Here is an 11451-nt window from a genome sequence, read left to right as displayed (position 1 = left end):
ATATAAAAAAAGAAAAAGAATTAAATTTTAATTAAATTTATATCTATTAAAATTTCATTAATGATAACAATATTATTTTTAACACTATTATTACCACTAAAAAAACATTAAAAGAATGTAAATTGTTAAAAGGAAAAAGAAGTGATGATATATAAGCCACAAAGACCTCATGTGTCTTATGAATACAATTATACACCAAAAAAAAACTATACAATCACATAATTACCTAGTATATACCTTTAGAAAATTTTAAAAATAAAAACAATTATGGTCATAAATCAAATTTTAGTTGTGCAAAATAATTAGCAAGAATAGAAAGAAAAAACGAAAAAAAGGTATGATCGAATGAAATTATATGAAAGGGAATAAAAAAATGTATGAAATAAATATTGATTTATATAGTAAATATAAGAAATAGTAATATAAAAGAAGAGAAGAAATTAGATTTTAATTAAATTTTTATTTATTAAAAAGAATTAATATTAATATTAAAAGTAACCGTTTAAACTACATAAAATAAAAAGTAAAAAATATGAAAAATTAATATTAACCATCAATTTTGTAATGAAGAATAATGAAAAATGAGAAGCAATATAGATTTGATATGAAATAATAAAATAAATTTTATAATTCAATTATAGTTATTAAAGAAAAATAATATTAAAAAATATTATAATATTATACAAAGATATATAGGTTATTATAAAGGGATGAAAGAATAAGAATTTTACGACGTATTATAAAGATAGAAAATTATGTTATCTAAAAAAAATTATTTAATAATATAGAGTGAAATTAAATATCGAATAATGATTGTAGAATTATTTTGTATTCTTTCTTAATATAAAATTAAGGTTAAACATCAAATTTATATTGAAGAATGAGAAGCTATAGACTTGATATAAGATAATAAAATAAATTTTATAACTCAGTTATATATATTAAAAAAAACTTATGAAATTATACAAAAATTAGTTATTATGAGGAGATGAAATAATAGAAATTTATGGCATATCATAAAAATAGAAAATGATGTTACCTAAAATAAATTTATATATGTAGCAACATAGAGAAAATTAAATGTAGGATGATTGTTGAATTATTTTGGGCCTTTTTTTAATATATTATATTATGACATAATATAAAAATAGATTATTACGAGAAGATAAAATAATAAGAATCTTATGATATATTGTAAAAATAAATATTTAAATAAATAAAAAATATATTAATTACCGGAATAAATAATTTTAAAAATATTTATCGTTTTGCATTTTTTAAGTCATATCTCGTTTACAGTGTAAACGAGATATGACACGTCAGCTGCGTCGTGTCTATCTCGTTCCCAGTGTAAACAAGATAGACATTATCTCATTTATACTGTAAACGATATAGACCATTATCTCGTTTACACTGTAAACGAGATAAGGCTGAACGACGCCTATAAGTATATGTCGTTTACACAGTGTTCTTGGACCCCACTTTGACCTAGTCAAACTCTTTCTCCCCTCTTTTAACCGTTTTCTTCCATATTTGAGTCTGATACGGTGATGGCACGCCAGGCGGACAACGACGGTGACATCAACAGACTAAACAAGACTTCGCATTATGTTGGGGCGGCCGACTTTGAGGTTAGTTGTGTTATGTTCAGTTAATCTAAGTATGTGGACATTATTAGGGTAGTCTCGTAGTGACAAAAACTGAGTAGTATGCTTTAGGGGTTGGACTATATGATGAATTTATAACAGTATTTGCTTGTGTAAGATTTATATGACGTAATTACGATTTGCTTACCGACATAAGTAAGTTAGAGACAGCTGTAGAGTAGACATATGGTAGTATGTTCCTAAGTAGGAGTAGTACTTTGTTCTTAAGTAGAGTAGAAAAATGCATTATTATCTATTTATAGGTTAAAAATTTATTTTTCATTTCGCAAAGGCCTCGCCTTCTGCTGCTTCAGCGAGTCAGCCATACCCTTCCTCCACCTGACGCCATCGTCCCGTATCTGGTTGAGGCCGAATTCGGCGACACGGTGCTGCTCATGGACTTCACATTTGATAATTTCCTGATTTCGGCACTCGTGGAGCGATGGCGTCCGGAGACGCACATGTTTCATCTTCCGTGGGGTGAGGTCACTATCACCCTACAGGACGTGGCGTACCACCTGGGCCTACGAGCACATGGGAATCCCGTTGGGGGTGCCTTCGTGACTTTGGTCGGTGGTACAACACTCAGACATGGGCGATGATGAAGCAGCTGCTTGGTGCCAGGCCTCCGGTGGTCGCACAGCAGGCGGCACAGAGAAATGAGTCGTTTACGCTGAAGCTGGTCTGGTTGCGTGATCGTGTTCGACAGATTCCCCCCACCGACAATCCTGACACCCTCCGATAATATGCCCGATGCTACATTATGTTATTGATCGGAGGGTATCTGCTGACAGACAAGTCCAACAACCTGGTGCACGTACGGTGGCTACCGCTTCTCCGAGACTTCGCGGAGTGCAGGGCGTTATCATGGGGATCTGCTGTGCTGGCCTGGAATTACCAGACACTCTGTTTGGCGGCACAGCGGGGAGTCACGAATATTGCCGGTTGTACTCCGCTGCTGATGAGTTAGATTTATTAGAGATTTTCTCAGTGGTGTCCACCAGGTAGAGGAGTCTACCAGTACCCGCTAGCTGCCAGGTATCGAAATATTACTTTTTCGTTTCATGTTAAACTTTGCTATTAATTCGCATTGTTTGTAACTTAAGAAGTTGTATATGTCTTTGTTACTTTCAGATTGGTTGGATTGCAGTAGCAGAGTATAGACCAACACCAATCCAGGGTCTTGCAGTATAGAGTATCCATCGACCGGTTATGGTTCGATGAGGTAAGTCATGAAATTAAATATTTTGATATTTCCTTCTACTTGCTGTGTTGTAATACTTGTTATTTTGTTAAACATTTTTTATTCAGTTTGCATGGAGGGTGTACGACGACCCTGCACTGCAGGATTTGTGCCCCGATTGGTTCGGTGAGGAAGATGAGTGGGGTACTTGGTTGTCGGCCGTTCTTATAGTCTGCTTCAACATTGTCCGGTTTCACCACGTTGATCGGGTGAAATGGCAGTTCAATGGGGAGCAGCCAGTGTCGGGGACGCCTGTGAATCTTGACAAGTATGAACGTGGTTAGTTTCTTCAAAGTTTTACGTTCGTTATTGTTTGTTGTTCTGATAGTGAGATTATCTTATTTATTTAATGTGTTTTAACATCAGGTATCTGACCACCGCTGGTCGCGGTGAGGATGTTTGGTAGCCGGAGCGACTCCAGCAGTGGTACGACGGTTGGAGGCAGAGGTTCGAGCCTGGTCGCAGGATCACAGTTCATTATACAGTTGATACTAGGCCGACCACTGAGTACTATGATTGGTGGCGCGAGGTTTGTCGTGTGAGGCATCTTTCCGACCAGGAGGTTTTGGAAGATCCCAGGCTGGTGGAGTTGCCCCCCGACATCCAACCCACTGCCAGTCAGCCGAGGAGGGAGGTCAGAAAGGACACTCGCCGACCAGCTAGGAGGAAGCGGGGCCAGAGAGAGTGTCGCCCAGGTGAGCCCGCCCGGAGGGATAGGGCCAGGCCTCGACGGGCTAGGGGTGACACAGACTTAGAGGAGGAGGCGGAGTTCCACCGTCACGAGGATTATGGAGATGTACCGGTTCACGGTGACGTTCCACCTACAGCACCGAATCATGCACCTCCTCCCCCTCCCTCATACCTCGGAGTGTGGCATTCATCCGAATTCGGTGGGCATCGGTCTCAGCCAGCGTGGGATACATCGCCACCCGGATGGCATGAGGGAGGTCCATCCAGGACTCAGCATGAGGATGATGTCTTCCTTGATGGGATTCTGCTCGACGATGATTTCCTACACACGGTGCAGGAATCCGTCATGGATAGGTTAGCCGAGACATTTCGCACAGGCATAGAGGTTGGTATCGCGGAGGACCATCACCCATCAGCTCCTGCCCAGACCTCGTCCTGGATGCCTCATATATCACCCTCATCTGCTGGGTCATACAGGACGGGCCTTCGGACTCTACAATGGCAAAGGCAATGGGCAGGATGTTGCTATTCCCATCTTGCGCCACCATAATAAGTAACACACCACCATACCTGCCATACAGATGCGTCTCATCTACAGAGACAAAGGGCTTGCAATACTTGAAGGCTTCTACACATGATGGGAAAGACCAAAATACTTTGTCGAACATATTGCAGTCACGTACAAGGAGGTGCCCATCTTAGAATGGTTTGATGCGGAGGTCACAAATGGTACTAGGAAAACAGCTCTGCAGTGCTTGAAGCAACTTGGGAACCTTATTGTACGACTCCTCCCAATCCCCATAGATTTGTGCGATTGCCTTCTGCTTGTCCATCCACACCTTTCTGTAGGACGGTTTGAAGTTGTAGCTCACCTGGACCGCACCTTGCAAAACTGGAATGCTGACAGAGGGGTTGGACTGTATCAACGTCAAGATGACCCGGCATATCAGACTGCTGTCTAGCTGACGATGGTCTTGAGACATGGTGGGTGCTAGACAACTATGCACTCCACCAACCTTCCGAACCTCCCTGAATACAACAACACATGATTGCTTTAACCACTTGGTACACCTACTAAGTATATCCTAATGAAGTATTGAAATTCACAAATAAACTTAATATTAGCAGTATCCGAGGTTCTGTCGAAGGGTCATACGAAGGCTCCATTGACACCCATGATCATCTTGACGGCACTGCACATGGTACTTTAACCGGTCTGATTCTATCACTTGGTACTCTGCACTCCTCCGAATACTGTAGTTCTTCACACCCTGAAGCACTGCCTCTCGGCTTCTAAACTTGTGTCCGACCCGAAACTCTACACTGCCATCTAGGTTGTAATCTTCTTCACCCGTGCCAAGAATGGCGGGGCGCAGTCAGAACGGGTGTCTCCAGAACACACTCATTCTCATCCCCACTATCGGACGATTCGCTATCACCATTGTCCACTACGTAATCCTCGTCCGACTCCTCCTCGCCCTCCTTCGCCTCATCCACTGGAACGGTGACATGAATGGGCGGTGGTGCGAGAGTTCGGTCGTCCTGCACATAGGTCGAGTGTACGGAAGAACCCCCACCACTGTGTCCAACCTCTGCAGACAGTTCCATTACTTGCTCCACTATGATCCTCCCATGTATATTGAACATCACTCACACATGCTCGTCCCCTTGAAGTCGGAATAGTCGAAATCAGAAGACTCCATTACCCATGGGGACCAGTAACCTATGCGACACCCTTCTGATTTCTCTCGCTTCTGTACCACCAAGCTTGCTCAGTATCAAACTCTTCAAATCTGACAACGTATTCACACGTTGAGTGCGAAACAATATCGGATCCTCGCATTCAAATGTCACCCCGTTGTCGCCGTTTCTCATGCGGTAATTGGGATACACAAGCACAACTATATACGGACTATTACTGGCCATTAGTGCCTTGTATTTGTGATAAATATGATACGAAAAGTTTGTGAAAAATACCAAGGATTACACATCCTTTTATAGCTGGTGGGACACAACTCCATCTATCTCGTTTACCATGTAAACGAGATGAGCATTCCATGTATCCCGTTTATAATGTAAACAAAATATGACTGGGGAATGCAAAACGGTAAATATTTTTAAAATTATTTATTCCGGTAATTACTATATTTTTTATTTATTTAAATAAAAAATCCATTTGTATAGTGTTAAAACATGGATAATAAATAATTGATAAATATTTATAGGAAAAGTATATGGAATCAAGAGGTTACCAGTCAAAAACTAAACAAAACTACATTAATTTATATTAATAATTAATTTTAAATTTATGGAATTCAAAATTTAAAAAATTTAAAATTAATTAAGTAAACCTAATTAAAACCTATAAAAGCTTTCCTCTTCTCTCTCATATTAACCTACCCACCTCCAACAATCACACACACAGACCTCTCTTTTTCACTAATGTTGCTGGAAACGCCGGCGACTTCCATGCTCTCCGGAACGCCCTCAACAAATGCATCCAAGACAACTGCTTCAACACGAAGTCCACTTTTGACTTCGTCACCGACAAAACCTTCTCTTCTTCCTTCCTCAACCACCTCTTTCAAACACTATCCACCCTCAACCGTGACGTCACTCGCAAAAACGCGTTCAAAGCAGTTGATAGCTCCATGAAAGAAAGCTAGTTGTTGGGGCAGTGAGGATAAGGACTGGATTTGCCTAACACTCCTCTCATGATTGATTATTTGTTGCTGACATAGCTTATTCTCTTGAATCCACAGGCTCTTGAGGGTTATGGTGCGGTCCATGAGCCAAATTATTGGTGAGTGCAACTGCTTGTTGCTTATCATGAGCCGTATAATCAGATTGATGCCTATAGGAAAGCTGATATCGACACGTTCCCCGAATATGATAAGTTTCGAGATAGTTATGGCAGCATTGAAAACTATGGTAATCGAGGATATGATAAACCTGCCAGGTTTGAAAGACATGACCGTGATGATTATGCATATGATGACTATGGCTATAAGTCCTGTGCTTCTCATCATCGTAAGGAGAATAGCCATGAGAGGGATTATAAAAAAACATTCATTTAATATATAAAAAAACATCCTAACACTTAACAAAAGAAACATCCAATTATATTTTAGCAAAAATAATTAAATATCCATAAAATTTAAAAAAAAAATATGAAATTCTTAAAGAAATAGAGATATTCACATTTGCAATACAAAAAATTCAAAAAATATATAAAAGGACATCCATTTAGTATGAAAAAGAAACATTCTGATACTTAGCAGAAGAAACATCCATATATATTAACTCGTAGAGATTTTGGATTCACTCAAAGGTATTTGACTGAAGAAACATCCATATATATTAATTCGTAGAGATTTTGGATTCACCCAAAGGTATTTGGCTGATTTTTGACTAATATCCTTTTGGTTTCCTAGCATTGCTCATATTTATAACATTTGTTATAAAATCGTTTATTTAATTTATTTCTTGCGTCATTTTAGAAGATTTCATTACCAATCTTATTTCTCAACATAATAATAAGGAATTGTTTCTTCCAAATATTTATCATTTATTTATCGATCTGGAAAAAATAATAATGCTACATACTAGAACAGTTTAGCGTATATAAAATACTTATAGTGAATTTATAAACTAAATTGAAAATGTATTAAGGTTAATTTATTTTATTAGAATAAGGATCAGTTTAGATAGGTTTATAAATAATTTTTTAATTTTTAATTTTTAATTTATACAAAATTATAGCATCAATATTTAGTAAATTTTTAAAATTAAATTATAACTTTTTAAAAAGTTATTTAAATACTTACAGAGAAATAAAAAAAAAGATTTTTTCTATAATAAAAATGGTTTTATCAATTTTTTAAAATAAGCACTTTTAAGACGAAAAAATTAAACACAAAATAACTTATTTATAAACTATTTTTAATATAAATATTTATTGTTTAAATTTTTTTTAAAAAAATTTTAATTAAGTTGTTTACTTAAATTGAGTTTAAGTAATTTTGTTTTTTTATTTTTGACTTAAATTCTATCATGTATTAAAAAATAAACCAAAAATGCCTAAGGAAATTTTCATTTGCTGGAGAGCAACCATGTTAAAGGAATGTTACATGTATAATTTTTTTTATAAATAAATTTAATTAAGTTGGCCTAACTACAATAAAAATCACTCCTAAAATGATACGTCCGCTCCCAGTGCTTCACTAATGCATAATTTAAAGAGTTTGTACTATATATACAAACATTTTTATATTTTTTGCCCGATATAAATTTTTGTTAGAGAGTATCAAATTTTGAAGCATAACATCCAAATTTTTAATGTACAGCACACAAAAATTGAAAAGTAACACAAACTTATCGATATAGCACACAAATTTTTACACATAGTATACACATTTTTGAATCATAACACACAAATTTTTAAAGTATAGCACACAAATTTTTGCTACACCAAAATTTATGTATATATATTCTTATATTAAATTCTGTTATACCATACCACGTCACATATATATGTAAATCAAACAAAGTAAAATAATGCACACATCCCTTCATTTTCACAGCACACAAGTAAGAAATTAATAACTTAGTAGTTCATATTAATTTAAGCAGATATCATTAAACATATTTTAATTTATCATAACACACAAATATTTAAATGTGGCACACATTTTTATTCATGATAATACACAAATTCACATTTATAGCTAAAAATCAGAATCATAGAATAACACTAATTTTTCAAATAATTTAATTAAAGAAAACTAAGATCATCATAAATAACCATAATTAAAAAAAGAAAACATAAATATTGAGTATAGAAAAATAATACAAGTAATCAAAGTTAATAATCTAATAACTTACACTAATTTATCAGAAATTATTAAACAAATTCTAGTTTATTATAGTACACAAATATTTAAACATAGCACATATTTTTGTTCAACATAACACAAAAATTCACATATAGCATATAAATATTAAGCATAGAAAAATAATATAAAAAATATTGGTATCTTTTCAATTTCATTCAATAAAGGAGATACATCCAATTCATAAAGAAAAAGAAATTAAACAACAATAACATCAACAATAAGAAGACATTAAAAAAAAAAAGAAGATAGTGACAGCAACAGCAACAACGATGACAATAAAAAGAAGAAGACAGTGGCAGCAGCAGCAGTAGCGACGACGACAATGATAACGATGATGTTGAAGGAGGAAGAGAAGAAAGAAGAAGAAGAATGTGACTGAAGTTTAAATTTTAATAACTTAGTTAACTTAGTCGAAGAAAATACTTGTACACCTAACATTTTTGTAATTTAATATTAATTAATTTACGAATATGAGTTTTACTTTTAATTTTGGGTAATTTCGTTTACACCTCTGTACCTTTGTAACACTTCTTTGTGTCAGATGCAATAATTTAAAATTTCAATGATTTGTGACAACGTGGGTCTACATGCAATAATTTATCCCTTTTGATAATGATAATATATATAGTGGAATTTAGTAGGACCTTTTTTATTTTTCTTCTGCATGATGCCACTTTCACCCCCTACTACTACTATTCTAGTTCTAGCTGGCTGAAAAGTAGTGTAAATTGCATCTTTATTCGTCGTATTCATGCACAAGAACTACAAATTATTGCCACTATTACAATCTTTTTAATATTAGGAACATCAGAATTTCCAGCAACACATACTTATACTCAAATTTCTCCTTCCTGGGTAATTATATTCTTCTTTTATTTTTCTTTTACAAGCACAAACACGATAAGAATTAGTAACACATTGCTACAAATTAAAGGATATTCACTTTAGTCTTTCTCACAATTATATTGATGGTTGTGCAAGGACAAATTAAAATAGTGGGAGCAATTATAAGAGAAAAAAATTGTAAAAACTTAAGTGGTCTTATGATAGCTAGGAAAAAACACATTATACAAGTTGAATCATAGATGGATTCTGAGACATGAACTTCGTCATCACTCGCTATTTTGCTGTCAGATATGTAGCACATTAGAATATCTAAAATTCAAATATGTAAGAACTCAGAGCACTTAAACAGAATGTAAATGGTAAGAAGAAGCTTACACGATGAATGAATTAGTGAATATCGATTTTCACTTTTTGGGACAGAATTCTCTACCCTTCCACCTATCACCAACGTTCTTGAGATTTATCTTGTTAAAAATTTCTCAAAGCCACAAACTGAAAAGGATCATGGTATAAAAACCCTATAATGCTATTTATCTAAGCATAGTCCTTAATTTCCATTCTCATTATTTATAACTTTTCGATTTAAATCTATGTGTGTAGAGAATGACTTAAAATTATTCTGAACTAGTGTGTATCAAAATAAATGGTAGTTGATGCAATGACAAATATGATTTACTTATAAATTTGTTTCTTAGTTTGATATTATTCCTTGGTTTTGCTGCATAAAATGTTTTGATTATTAAATATGGTCTGGGTGCATCCTGTTGCTATTAAGGCTGGTGGTTAATTCCATCTTAATTTTAACAGAGTGAAGCTGATTGTAACGGATGAAAAACCGATCCTTCTTTTCGTGAAGTTTTCTCCTGGATTTTATTATTGTATCATAGGAAATGAAGTAGAATTTACTAGATTGCTGGTTCATCTCTTATGAAGTTGTGAATTGTGACAAGAAATCTTTTTTTATGCTAGGTAACCAACGACGTTTTTAAACAATATGAACAATGTGATTTAAAATTGGTCCAATTCAAGTAAAACACACTAAACCCTCAAATTACTCACCTAAATCTTAATATTAGAATAACTATCCACACACCTAGTAAATTGAACATCCGATACTTTTTCTTTCAATAATTTTTTATATTGGTATTTACCTTACATTTTTAGGTTCAAATAAATTTCTTATTTAGTGAATCTGAAACCATTTAATATATATTCCTTTCATGTTTCTGTTTGTTGTTATCTGATATTTTATCCCCGATGTTAAGGTGGCTTTTCTTTTATTATTATTTTGTACTAGATATATTGCAGTATTTGTGTTTAAATTTTTAAGACAACTATACCTTTAAATATTGGCTGCATACTGCATACAATGTAAATTTGAAGAAAAAGAATAACGCAATGGAATTGAGTGATTTATGATCATATTAATCGCTTATTGGGATGCATTATTTGTGTATTAACCAAATGAGATGAGATAGGTACTCACAAGGACTTTAACATGGTAAGCTTGGAGATGTCATCAGCTGGTATATCTCTAGTCAGTCCACTTGAAGACAAATTCCTTTATATATTCCATTTCCAAAATTATTATTATTATTATTATTATTATTATTATTATTATTATTATTATTATTATTATTATTATTTCAATCATGAATATGCACGAATTCTATTAATAATATATTAAAACAGAATTTAAAGTAGTCTCTAAAATGTATCATCAGCATATAATAAGTGTCTAATTCACATAACTTAAACACAATTTATCTAATTAAATTATTTTTTAATCTTTTTATTTTTAATTGAAATGCTTCTCAATCCTTTTAATGTGTCATATTTATCAAGTTTAATATTAATTTTTAAATATAATTAAAAATCCTTTACTATTTATTTGTTACGTAATAAAGGTAAGTGACTAATTAACACAATTTATTTATTATTTGTCTAATTAAATTATTTTTTAATTATTTCACTTCTAATGGAATTGCTTTTTAATTCTTTTACTTCTATTTTTTATGTGTTTGATGTATATCATAAAAAAATTCGTTAATATTTTCATTATTTATTAATTGTGATATTGATTTTTAAATACCATTAAAGATGACATAATTGTTTAACGTCAGGAATTACT

The sequence above is a fragment of the Arachis duranensis genome, chromosome 9 (genome assembly GCF_000817695.3).
Source record: "Arachis duranensis cultivar V14167 chromosome 9, aradu.V14167.gnm2.J7QH, whole genome shotgun sequence".
Classification (NCBI taxonomy): domain Eukaryota; kingdom Viridiplantae; phylum Streptophyta; class Magnoliopsida; order Fabales; family Fabaceae; genus Arachis; species Arachis duranensis.
Note: the sequence above shows the minus strand (reverse complement) of the source record.